General features: G+C 35.5%; 1 protein-coding gene across 12 annotated transcripts in view; it reads right to left on the bottom strand.

Moving 5' to 3' along the window:
* ZNF148 (zinc finger protein 148) overlaps positions 1-14,227 on the bottom strand; it is a 118,267-nt gene that overhangs the window by 11,104 nt on the left and 92,936 nt on the right. The gene's annotated exons all lie outside the window — the stretch shown is intronic.

Here is a 14,227-nt window from a genome sequence, read left to right as displayed (position 1 = left end):
AAGAAGCCAGACACAAAAAGGACAAACATTGAATGATTCCACTTAGATGAGGTACCCAGAGCAGAAAACACACAGACAAAAGTAATAGAGGTTACCAGGGAGTGGGAGAGGGAGGAAAGGAGAGTTATACTGTTTAATGGTTAGAGGTTTTTGTTTGGTCACACAGTACTGTAAATATACTCATACCACTAAATTCTATGCTTAAACATGATTAAAATGATAAACTTCCATTTTTTCTTTTAAAGTGAAAACATAACCCAGGGAAGGCGGAAAATTTGCAAATTATACATCTAACAAGGGCTATACAACCAGTATATGAAATGAACATTTACAACTCAACAGTTAAAAAGACAAATAATCTAAGAATAGGCAGTGGGTCTGAACAGACATTTCTCTGAAGATATGCAAATAGGCAATGAGTACATGAAAAGATGCTCAACATTATTACTCATTAGGGTAATGCAAATCAAGACCACAATGAGATACCACTTCACACCCAATAAGATAGTTAAAATAAAAAAGATAATCACAAATATTACCATGGATGTAAAGAATCTGCCCATATTTTTTAAAAAAGATTTTATTTATTTATTTGAGAGAGAGAGAATGAGAGAGAGAGAGAGCATGAGAAGTGAGAGGGTCAGAGGGAGAAGCAGACTCCCTGTAGAGCAGGAAGCCCAATGCGGAACTTGATCCCAGGACTCCAGGAACATGACCTGAGCCGAAGGCAGTCGCTTAACCAACTGAGCCACCTGGGCATTCCTGCCCATATTTTCAAGACGCATTTGCAGTTTCATCTTTTAGGTTACATCTGATACATTTCTGGTTCATCTGAGGTTCATGTGACTATCAGTTTTCCCAACACAATTTACTGAGAAGTCCTACTTTTTGTGATCACTTCTTTATCAAAATTGTATACTAGTGATTTCCATGGGTCTATTTCTAGACCTTCAATTCTATTCTGTTTCATTGGTCTGACTATAGATAATCCAGAATGAAAACGTTTTAGGACTTCATTATATACTTTATCATTTGGTGGAGCTAATCCCCCTTCTTGTTCTTCCAGTTTGTTTTATCTACTTTCCATATTATTTCAGAATTATCTTGTCTAGTACTTAAGGGTGAGAGGAAAGGACAGCTGCCTGAAATGTTTACACTAACTTACAAAAAACTGGTATCCTTTATGATGTTGACCTTTCTCACCAAAAAAAAGGTGGGGGGGTATGCCCTCCTCTCATTTAACCAAATTTGGTTTCATGTCTTTAACAGTGTTTTAATGATTTCTTCATACGGGATTTTCCCACGTTTCTTGTTGTTGACACTGTAAATGAGGTATTTTCTTCTATTATATCTTCTACTGTGGGTGTATACAAAATATATGGTTTTCTACTTCACTAAATTTATAAGTTTGCAATAATTTTTCAGTTGACTCTCATGGATTTTTCAAGTATAAAATAATGTTGGTTGCAAAAATGGGTTTTTTGGCCTGTAATATTTTTCTTTTGTGTACTTCTGCTGGCTACTATCTCAAACATCATATTAAAAAGTAATAGTGATAATGTGCTCTATGTCTTACTCCTGACCTTGGCACTCTGGTATGTTTTTTGGATAAAAACAAAACAAAACAAAACAAAAAATGACTGATACATATTTCACTAAGAAAAATAAACACTTCAAAGAAATTTATTTAGAAGAAAATCCCTTTACTGTTTTTCTCTTGAGGACCAGGGCCCTTCCACTAAAAAGAAAGACAACCTATACAGCATTTGAGTGATTTTAAGCATACTTGAGATATAACAAGAAGTTTGTAAATACTACTTACAATTCAGGAAAGCAGTAACACGGGGAGGAAAAAAAAAGGTGTTCCAGTAATGGTAATTTCTAATTCTCAAGAGGCCTGGGATTTCTCTTCTAATTGCTGAGACCACAATTTCTTCCCACTGTGGTGTTTCTCCCTAGTAATTTTAATACTGCACAAATTGAGCCTTTCTCTCATGTCTGATCGTTCTTCACAATTCCTTCCTTTATTTTCTGAGCTCTAATCAAAGTGGCCTTCTTGCAATTCCTAGAACTATCATGTTTTTTCTTTCCTTTAGGATCATTTTCCCCAAAACTCCTCCCCAAACCACTTCTCTGTTATGATAGTGAATTGCAAAGTGCTATATACTCAAGAAATGGTATCTACTGTTCTGATTAATAGGATGAAAGACACAAATATTTTAATAACAAAGTCTTCAAAGAATCTAACCTATGCAAAGTTCACATGGCCTACCTAGTAATATATACTGGACAGCAGAAAGAATCATCCATCTTTAGTAAGTCATAAAAAAGGGTAACTATAACAAAATTTACAACAATAAATATTACACTAACCAAAAAACAATCATGCACTACTGTGACAAGCATTGTAAGTACTTAAAAATACAGGTTCTACAGCCAGACCAGCTCGGTTTTAATGCTGGTCCTCAGCATTTCTCAACTGTGAGAAATTGAGCATGTTACTTAAACTCTTAGGACTTGATAATCTTATCTGTTAAGCAAAAATATTAATAAAACATGCCTCAGAACCAAATGTTAAATGAGATAACCTGTGGGAACTAATTTAAAAATGAAACCCGGTACACTTAACAGCTCAATAACTGTTAGGTATTAAAAATAGAAATGAAGAGGTTAATTAATAAATGATTATCATTATACTTACATATTGATTATAGTTACAAACCATTAGCTGGGCTATATATCCTAAATGTTTGAAACATTCTTAACTTACACGATAAATTTTGGAAAAGGGAAACAAGGCTGATTATTGAAATAAATACATGGGCTAGTAATCATATACTCAGTTATTTCCTTAAAACTTTAGGGAATTTAGAAAATATATCTTTGGCATATAGTCTTTCCAGGAGGTTAAATAGATCATTTATCTAAGAAGAACACATATACAAACATATCTCAGAGACACAGCAGGATTCAGTTCCAGACTACCACAATAAAGCAAATATTGTAATGACATGAGTCAAATGAATTTTGAAATTTCCCAGTGCTATCCTGATACTCTATTATAGTCTATTAAGTATGCAATAACACTGTGCCTAAAAAGAGCACATCCCTTAATTTAAAAATATATTACTGCTAAAAAATGCTAACCATCACCTAAGCTTTCAGCAAGTTGTAATCACTCATCACCATAACAAATATAATAATGAGAAAATTTGAAATGTGACTGAAGTGAAGTAAGCAAATGCTATTTGAAAAATGGCACTTAATAGACATGCATGAAGCAGAGTTGCCTCAAACCTTATTTAAAAAAAAAAAAGCAGTATCTGTGAAGCACAGTAAAGCAAAACACAATAAAGCAAGATATGCCTGTACTGTGCAGGAAACTATATTCTATAGGAAATAATCTGAGACTAAACTCTAACCAATGAAGTATTAATTAGGTCATTACGTAAAAACTGTGAAGCTGCCACAGTAATACAAAGACATGTCAGTTAAATTAAACTGAAAACAAAACAAAAAAACCACAAGTCTTAATTTGACTAATGAGAAAAGTAGTTTTCCTGGGGAGCAAAGTTTTATAAACAACCTTTCCAGTAGAATAGAATGGCTTTCTTTCCCTAGAATGGGGGTCAGGGAGAAACTTCAATTCTTGCCATTTTCAACTTTTAAAACTGGCAGAGGTGTCTGGGTGGCTGAGCTGGTTAGGCTTACACATCCTACTATTGTTGATTTCAGCTCAGGTCAGGAGCCTGCTTGAGGTTCCCTCCCTCCCTCAGCCTGCCCCTGCCAACTGCCACCCCCAACCCTGTGTGTACCCTCCCTCTCTTTAAAAAAAAATAAAGAAGGAAACATTAGCAATATTTTCCCACCTTAAAAAAGTAAGTTGGGGGGCACCTGGGTGGCTCAGTGGGTTAGGCCTCTGCCTTCGGCTCAGGTCATGATCCCAGGGTCCTGGGATCGAGCCCCGCATCGGGCTCTCTGCTCAGCGGGGAGCCTGCTTCCTCCTCTCTCTCTCTCTCTGCCTGCCTCTCTGCCTACTTGTGATCTCTGTCTGTCAAATAAATAAATAAAATCTTTAAAATAAATAAATAAATAAATAAATAAATAAATAAATAAGTTGGGGTAGTCACCTTCCCCTACAAAAGAAAATGGGGAAAATGTTCTTTCATTTCCTCTACACTTCTTTTCTTTTGTGGAGCTATGAAATTATGTATTTGCACTGAAATTTTTTTAAATGGTCTAGTTTCTGTAAGATGAAACAGCAAATGACCGGTGGGGAGTTGTTTTTTGACTTACGTTTTTAGACTTCTGCTTTATTAAACAGACAACACTGAAAAATAATCACCTCCAGAAAGAGCAAAATCCCAGCAGACCCTATTCACAATTTTAAAGATTTAAGTATGAGTTGGTCTAGGAATCATATGAGAAAAATAAACGAACACTGTTCGAATTCTAAAAATAAACACCACCACACATTCTACATTATAGAAGCATTAAAAAAAAAAAAAAAAACGAGGAGTGAAAATGACAAATTGTAGTGTTTGTATATTTGCAGCCTTGGCAGATACAGTATACTATCTGTATACTGTATACGTCCCAATTTTCATACCTGCCAGCAGTATATATGGGTTCCTAGCGATCCACATCCTTCTAAGTACTTGGTAAAGTGTGTATTTTTCATTTTAGCCATTCTGGGGTGTGTTCAAATGGTATCAGATTGCAATCTTAAGTAATCTTCCTTATGGCTAATGAAACAGAGTATCCTTTCCTGTGTTTTCTAATCATCTGGATATCCTTTTTGTGTGTTAAGTGACTGTTCAAGAGTTCTCCCCACTCTTCTATTAGCTTGTCTTTTCCATGGTAGCTTAGTAGTAGATTAGTAGTTCTGTACATGTCAGGCTTAGTTTTCACTTCCTTTTTAAAAAAATTGTTATGTTAGTCACCATGCAGTACATCATTAGTCTGTGATGTAGTGTTCCAATGTTCACTGTTTGCTTGTAACACCCAGTGCTGCATACAATCCGTGTCCTCCTTAATACCCACCCATCCCCCGACCCTGCTCCCTTCTAAAACTCTCCATTTGTTTTCTTTTCTTTTTTTTTTAAAGATTTATTTGACAGACAGAGACACAGTGAGAGAAGGAACACAAGCAGGAGGAGTGGGAGAGAGAGAAGCAGGCTAACTGCTGAGCAGGGAACCTGATACAGAGCTCGATCCCAGGACCCTGGGCCCATGACCTGAGCTGAAGGCAGATGCTTAACCAACTGTGCCACCCAAGCACCCCCAGTTTTCACTTTCTTAATGGAATCTTTAATGAACAGAAAGTCTTAAAATTAATGTAACTCAATTTGTCTATTTTTTCTATCATGACTAATACTTTCTATATCTCAGCTGAAAAAGGTTCTAGTCGTCTTTTCTCCCCTTCTGTGATATTTTCTAGTGATAGCTTCTATTTCACTAACCTTCTCTTTCATTATCTCTATTCTTCCATTAAGCCTATGTTAGGTATAGCCTGTACATCAATTATTTTTTCAGTTCTAGAATTTCCATTTTCTTTTTTGATGGACTGCAATTTTCTGGTAAAATTCTCCACGTTTTTGCCTACTTCCTATATCTTTTCTACGATTTTCTTAAAACTTACTAGTCACAGTTTAAAATATAAAGTCCTGGGGTGCCTGTGTGGTTTAGTTGGTTAAGTGTCTGCCTTCAGCTCAGGTCATGATCCCAGGTTTCTGGGATCAAGCCCCACATCAGGTGCCCCGCTCAGCAGTTAGCCTGCTTTCCCTCCCTCTGCCTGCTGCTCCTTTTTTTTGTGCTCTGTGTCAAATAAATAATAAATAAAATCCTTAAAAAAAATACGTGAAATTTGAAGCCCTTTTCAACTAACTCTTACTACCTCAGCCAGAGACTGTTTTTATTGTCTCTATTTTTCCTCTTAACTTTCTGTGATTCTGTCCTATTATTTGGTATGCACTGAATGCAAAACACTATGCATGAAAAACTGTAGAGGCTCTAGATGATATTAATGTCTCTTAAAGAGGGTTCACCCTTTCTTCTGAGCACTTATGTAGGGGTTGAGAACTTAAATCCTCAAATGGATTAGGCCAGTCTGAGATGGGGTTATTTTATAGCAAGTCCAAGATTCTGGCTTTTCAAAATAAGAAATGCTTCTTCTCTTCTCCATTTCCTGTCAACCATCAAAAAATGGCCAGTGACAGCAAACTGCCTGACTGCTTTAAAACTTAGTAGCACCTACAATACTTCTACAATAGTACTTCTAAATTTTTATATAATCTGTTCTAATAGTACCAAGTCCCTATGAATTTCATTATGGACTTTTAGATTATTCACTGTGAATGAGGATCATTGCTTACTGAGATTGTGCCATTTATTTAATACATAATGTGTTAACATCATTTTAATTGTTGCAAAGCATGAATCTGCCAAATCACATTCTATATATTAGAATAAATACAAATAAATTACATGTTAAAAATATTTTCCAAAGGAAATTTATTTTCCCTATGATGTAAATTAAATTCTTTTAGTGCTTCAGTCTGGTATTAAACACTGATGTGAAATTCAGTTTAACCAGTTTTTTAAATAATAGAGGTTACGTAAGAACACTAATCTTACCCACGGAATATAAAAAAGTATTCATATTATTTGAAATATGTAATAAAACTTATATTTCATATTAATAGGCAAAAAAATGAAGCCTAATATTTCTATCAAATTTTTAGTTTGGATTTCTGCATATTTCAAAAATAACTAATGTAGATTCATTATCATTTTACTTTTATTTTATATTTACACTTAGAAATATAAATTTAATACTGTATATAAAAATGAAATTAAATGTAACATTACTTTGGAAAATACCAAGAGGTCTTTCAAGAAAACAATGATTTTTCTATTAATTCAAAAAAACAAGTTTATGGGAGAAAAAACTACATATCACATATCTGATATTCAGTAAGTACATAAAGAACACTCAAAATGCACAATAAAAATAAACAATCCAACTTTTTTAATGGGCAAAAGAATCAAAGAGACACTTAACCACCTCCAAATACATATATTTACATGCAGATGGCAAATAAGCACATAAAAAGATGCTCAACATGTTTGGTCCTTAATGAAATGCAAGTTAAAACCACAATGAGAGACAAGTACATGCCTGTTAGAATGACTAAAATGAAATGTGATGATGACAAGTGCTGTCAAGGATACAGATGAAATGAAAGGCTCTTAAGTTACTATAGAAGGCCAAATGTATAGTCACTTGGGAAAACAGTTTAGTGGCTTCTTACAAAAGCTAAGCATACACTTAACGATATGACCCATAATTCCACTTCCGGGTGGTTTCCCAAGTGAGGTGAAAGTATATTCACTAAACAGCTGTATGCAAATTCTTATAGCAAATGTTTACAGAAGCTTCATTCATAAGCACCAAAAACTAGAAAACCACCGAACTATACCTCAATTGGAGAATGAATGAACCAACTGTGGTATATCCATACAGCAGAAAAATGTTCAGAAATAAAAAAGAATGAAATACTGATACGTTAACAACATGGAGGACTTTCAAGTGCACTACAGTAAGTGGAAGAAGTCAGACTCAAAGGTTACCACCCATATAGTTTATAGGATATTTTGAAACAGGTAAAGAATGGGAATTGGGGAGGGGTTAACCTTAGAAAGATATGGAGGAGTTTTGGGGAGTGATGGAACTGTTCTGTATCTTTTTTTTCTTTTTAGAGAGCAAGAGCACAAGAGAGGGGTGGGCAGAGGGAGAGGGAGGCAGAGAATCTTAAGCAGCTTCCACGCGTAGCATGCCTAACACGCACAGAGCCAAACATGGGGCTCGATTGTAAAACCCTAAGTTGAAAATAACAGTCAGATGCTTTAACCTACTGAGCCACCCAGGCTCCCCACCCTTTTTAAGTAGGCTCCATGCCCAGTGTGGAGCCTAACACAGGACTTGAACTCATGACCCTGAGATCAAGACCTGAGCTGAGATCAAGAGTCGGACATTTAACCAACTGAGCCAGCCAGGCACTCCCTGTTCTGTAGCTTGATTGTGGTGGTGCTTACACAAATGTATATATTTATACATTCGTATACATACTGGATACACTAAAAAATAGTAAAGTCTATTGTATGTAAATTGTACCTTAGTTTAAAATAATTTAAAAAAGAAGTCTGAAGTCAAGAAAACATACTTCCCTTAAGATGAAAAAGGTAATGTAAATTTAAACATCTAAATGTGTATCTGTATAAAACATTAGAAAAATTCCAAGCTATTTTGCAAAATAAATCACTATTATTAGCCCATCTTCCTCCAAAAGATCAAAACTTTCCAACTCATTGATGAAAACATTGGTACTAGGAACTAACTCTGAAGTTCTCTCTTGATTATTTTGATTTTCTCAGTGAAACAATAATCAGGCAATCAGCTGAAAGTGAGAGGGCAAGAGGAAATGTTGGAAGTTTATGAAAAGGAGAAGGTACGAACTATTCGTTTGAGAGAAAAGTAGTCAAACTTTTTCGGTAAAAGATCAGATAGTGAATATTTTAGGCTTTCAAAATCCTATAATCTCTGTTACAACTACTCAACTCTGTTACTTGTTGGGAGAAAACCGCCACTGATATTCCATAAAGGAATGGATATTGCTATGTTTCGATACAATTTTAATTATAATTAACAGGAAGCAGGTGAAACTGCCCCCTGGGCTGAAATATGGACCCCATCTAGATGACTGGACTAAGGAACTACGTGCTTTCCAGCAGGCATTAAGGGTCCTGCTTAACATTTAAAGTGACCCTAATTCAGGATAGCTTTCTATTTTATTCCAGAGATTGAGTAAGTTAAATTTCCCGAAGTTGTGATTTAGCCAAGTGAGTATTATATATGAGAGAGAGAGGAAAAGGTGTTGAGTGTAAGTAAGAGAATGGTTATGATAAATGAGGACAGAATTTAAACTGAAAAGGAAAAGAGATGATGAGGAAAAGGAATGCTAGTGAAAGGGAGGTAGAATCACTGGATTATAGGTCCTAGTAGAGACAAAAGGCTGTTAAAAACTAAGTAGAAGAAGGCACCAGCAGAATTGATAGGAGGCAGTGCTTGGAAAATGAGAAACAAATCAGGAAGAGATTAAGGTTTGGTAGCCACTAGCCTAAGGTATGACCAAGTGTGAAGCAGAATGATGGTAATAATGATAATATCAGAATATAACTTCGGCCTCACAGATGTACTAATAATAAGACTGGAATTATTCTTTATGGGAGGACATAGCATATCACTGAATTGGGGTTCAAAGTTAGTGTTCCCTATCATCAAAGTTGATTACAAATGTTTATCTGCTAATGCTGATCTGTAATGAGATTTTACATATTCTTTAAAACTGTTTTGTCACAAAAACTCTCACATTAATCCAGAAAAATTTAATTTTAATTAAAGTGTCATTCATCACTTGGAAGGCATTTCTAGAACTCTATTAGATTCTTTTCTTGATATTTGCCTTTTGCATGCCATTACACTGCAGATTAATTACATCCTACTGAAGAGGAGGTAGAATTATGGTTTAATGGGGGCGACATATGAAAATTTCTTTTGCATTGACATCAAGGTCTAAAATCGGATGAAAATAAAGTTCAAGGCTGGAAAACGTTATCCACCCCATAGGTGTGTGGGAATGGAGATTTTGCTTCTTGTAACTTTAGCAAGTGTATAAAGCAGTATTTTGTGATTCAACATTAGCAGCTGTGAAAACAACTTTACAATAGAAGTTTAACTATAAGCATTGCTTTCCCCTCATAGTATTAACTAAGAAACATTTTCAAATCTTCAGTAAAAGCTTATTTCCAAAGCCATTTTCCAATGTTTTATAAAATAGTGGTTGACAGTAGTTCTTCTCATTCTGAAAAACTCCCAATGAAACTTGACCAATTCTAACATATTAAACTGCTGTGCAGTCGGTAAGTCAGGATATTCACTTCTGTATCAGACAAAAATTCATGGGAGCAATAATGGTCAAATCCATTAGACCAAACAGATTATTGCTGACACTACTGGTTCATGGACACATAATAAATTCAAATGTTTTCCACAAAGTACTGCTCATGTAATACAATGAATAGTCCATAAACTTTAAATGCTTTACATTTTCTCAAGCTTTGTAAATTAGTCCAACTGAACATTTTCAGCTCTACACATACTTCCCCCACCATCAGCTGTTAACACATCTTAGTGGAGTCCACTTGGGATTACATACTGAAATAACGTTTTCTCATGCATTCTTTTTAAGGAAATAAAACTATCTTATTGAGATTTAATTCACATACCATGCAATTCAACCATTTAAAGTGTATTACTCCATTTTGAAAATATTCTTGCCTATAGTTGTTCCACAAAAGCTAATTCTTCAGTCACTTCAAACCTGGCATTGTCTCCTTGAATAAATAACAACTGGGTAGTACTGGTAACATCTGTCAACTCATCAAGAGCCAAGGAAACCATTTGAAATTACTTGTCTTGTTTTATAATTGACTACTGATGTTGCTCCATGCAGGATTTCATTTGAAAACCAGGGTACCATAATAAAAGTTTAAAAACCATTAGCCTTTACTACTTTCACTGTTAGTTGCTGCCATTTAAACTGCTATTAAATTTCATCTATCCTTATTCTTCCTTAAAATATCCTTCATAGCCATTTCATTCAATTTCTAGTCTTAATGCCTTGTTCAAAAGTTCAACCTTCATTACTTTGCCAGAGTATGATAGTAGTATTCCTAAGAAATCTCATTATAAAAGCAATTGTTGCAATGAGAGAAGAAAAAAAGAAAGACTGGAATTAGTTTCAGAAGTTACTTCCCTACAGGGGAAAAGAAACTTTAATAGCTAATTAATTAATCTAAAACCCGAACACTGCTGAGCAAATAAATTCAGACTGTTAAAAGAAGCAGCAGCTTCAACTTTCCAATTCAGCGCTGTAATGCTTTAATGTAAACTTGATTTATACACAATATTCAGGCACATATTTACCATTCAAGAACTTTCATCCAAAATGTAAAGGCGAAGTAAATATAACAGCTTGGAAATACAAAATATCACATGCAATACATGGGAAGAAATGACCAAAAAATCCTATTTTCTGCTAAAATAGTCTGTTACCATTGTCTATTTCTTGGCTACAATCTTACTCTTAATAAGAGTACTCTTAATAAGATATTAAGATATTACTCTTTATATCATAAAAAACCTATATAACACCAGTTAGCCGTTGAGCAAATTCTCCTTCTAAATAATAATCTAGAAGTCTCAATATTTAAGCAGAACATCAAAAAATGTTTTCAGTAGGTAACTTCTACCCCCACTTCCTGTAACAATCATTCTCTTCTCCATCCCTGCTTAACATCTCATCTCCTTAATAAAAGCCCCTCAAATGTCTCCTGCCTAATCCCTAATTTTTTATGCCCATGCCTTCTGCATAAGGAAAACCTCTGTAGTTTTCACTGAATCCTAACATTTTAAATTAATACCTTTCAGTTCCAGGCTCCCATGAGCCCATCCTCCATTTCCTCCCAAATCTGACATTAGAAAAATAAAACATCTAAACAGGCAGATTTTTCTGCAGAGATAAAAGTTAGACCTCAAAACTCCAGAGTCAACACTAATCAGACTCCATGCCCCTCCCCCTCTATCCAATGATATAGAACTAAAAGGCGAGGTAGACAAGAACATACCTAACTGAATTTTAAGGATGAAGACAGTTCTTCCATTATATAAGTGTAACAGGCCTATATATAGAATACTATGTAGCTTCAAACAAAAGCAATATGAACTGCTCTTTTTGTGCTGGTATTCATTTTATTTTTTCACAACTGTATTTGTCTTTTTAAATTTTAAGTAATTAATCTGGGGCACCTGAGTGGCTCAGTCCATTAAGCGTCTGCTCTCAGCTCAGGTCATGATCCCAAGGTCCTGGGACTGAACCCCACATCGGGCTCCCTGCTCATAGCAGAGTCTGCTTTCTCCTTCTCCTTCTATCCCTCTCCCCACCTACTTGCTCACACCCTCTCTCTCAAATAAATAAAATCTTTTAAGAAAAAAATCTAGAGTGCCTGGGTGGCTCAGTTGGTTGGGCAACTGCCTTTGGCTCAGGTCATGATCCTGGAGTCCTGGGATCAAGTCCTGCATCGGGCTCCCTGCTCTGCTTGAAGAGGAGTCTGCTTCTCTCTCTGACCCTCCCCCTGTCTCGTGCTCTCTCTCTCTCAAATAAATAAATAAATAAAATCTTTTTAAAAAAACTATAATCAAGTTAATTCCCCAAGGTAATTAAGAGTTAACTGAATATATTTTCTAGAATAATTAAAATGTGCACTGAAAATTCTTGCTTAGCAATTATTCTTTATGTGCCCTTAGAAAGTCAAAATCAAAACAGATAATGAAATGTAGGTAAGGAAGAATCAGCTAAGTCCTGTAAAGAATTTACAGAAGAAAAAAAAAATTACAGACAGATGAAAATAGATGGGGGAGGGGGAATCAATAAACTTCTAGTTAATTTGTCTATCAACTTCTTTACACAGCTGTGAGGAAGAGACAATAGCGAGTCCTATAAGAAATAAAGAGTAGGAAGTACTTCCATCAATAATCAGTAGTACAAACAGCATAAAAGCAGCACAGGAGATGAAGCTGGAGAGAAATAACTACATTAGGATGTCAATCCTATCATAGTTGCTTAACAGTATCATGAAGTTAGACTCTCCAAAAGATCTACAGAAGAGTAAAGCTATAAAATATGTAGAAGCAGTTACTATTATTGTGGCTGCTTTCAAAGAACGTCAAAACACTTCCATAAAATTCAAATCAGAATTGAAAATGATTACATTTAAGAACTTTTGAAGAACAGAAACTCTTCAGAGATAACAACTAAGGATCTTCAAAGTATTCAGAAAAATAAGAATGAATGACCTTGATAAGTAAATTTAGATTGCCTTAAATATTCTTTTTTTTTTAAGATTTTATTTATTTATTTGTCAGAGAGAGAGCGAGCGAGAGCGAGCACAGGCAGACAAAGTGGAAGGCAGAGTCAGAGGGAGAAGCAGGTTCCCTGCGGAGCAAGGAGCCCGATGTGGGACTCGATCCCAGGACGCTGGGATCATGACCTGAGCCGAAGGCAGCTGCTCAACCAACTGAGCCACCCAGGCGTCCCTGCCTTAAATATTCTAAATCCTATTTCTTCATCCTGTGTCCCAGACAGTACATTTTGTCAGTCACTCTTCCACCAAAGGCCCAAATAAATACATGAATTCTGAAACTATGTGTCATTCGAAGTCTGTCAAATGAAAAACTTATTAACAACAAAAAAATTTAGTCAGCCAGTCCAGATATCTGAAAACTAAATGAATTAAAGATGTGAAAGGCATAAGTGTTGGCCATCCACTCAACTGGGTTCTAGAATAATAAGCAGTAGTTGTCAAAAAGACAGCTTCAAATATTGGAGCATATTTAAGGTCTCCACATACTTGAATTCAAGGAAGTAATTGGGTATTTTTCCAAAAGAACTTGGAGAAAACCCCAAAGCATCAGATCTAGATTCAACGGTCTTAATGCTTTATCTTCTGTCAAGTGTGAAATAATTGGGGGTACAAGCGGTTAGGGAAAAACTCACATTAAAGGAAGACAAACTAACAAGTGAAAAAGGAACTTGCCTTGTTCTAGACAAACAACATCTTCTAAACTAACTGAAAATGATTTAAAAACAAACAAACAAACAAACAAACAAACAAAACTGAGAAACTGCTCCCAGAAGTAACTTTAAAAAATTCAGGAAATTCTATGTGTTAACTCAAATGCGGGGAGTCCCTTTTCGGCTCTTTTCCTGAAAATTAGTGCATCCTATACCATTCAAAAATGAAGAGGATCTAAAGTCCAAAAAACATTAACTTTGTTTTACTCTAATACTCAGTGGTTTCCAAGTTTTGCCTACTTCTCACAAACTGGTCAAAACTGAAGCAATATTTTTTTTTTTAAGATTTTATTTATTTATTTGACAGACAAAGGTCACAGGTAGGCAGAGAGGCAGGCAGAGAGAGAGGAGGAAGCAGGCTCCCTGCTGAGCAGAGAGCCCAATGCGGGGCTCGATCCCAGGACCCTGAGATCATGACCTGAGCTGAGGGCAGAGGTTTAACCCACTGAGCCACCCAGGCGCCCCCAATATTA

This window comes from Mustela nivalis, assembly GCF_964662115.1.
Source record: "Mustela nivalis genome assembly, chromosome: 1".
Lineage (NCBI taxonomy): Eukaryota > Metazoa > Chordata > Mammalia > Carnivora > Mustelidae > Mustela > Mustela nivalis.
The sequence above is the reverse complement of the archived record's forward strand: the minus strand, read 5'-3'. Positions and strand labels throughout refer to the sequence as shown.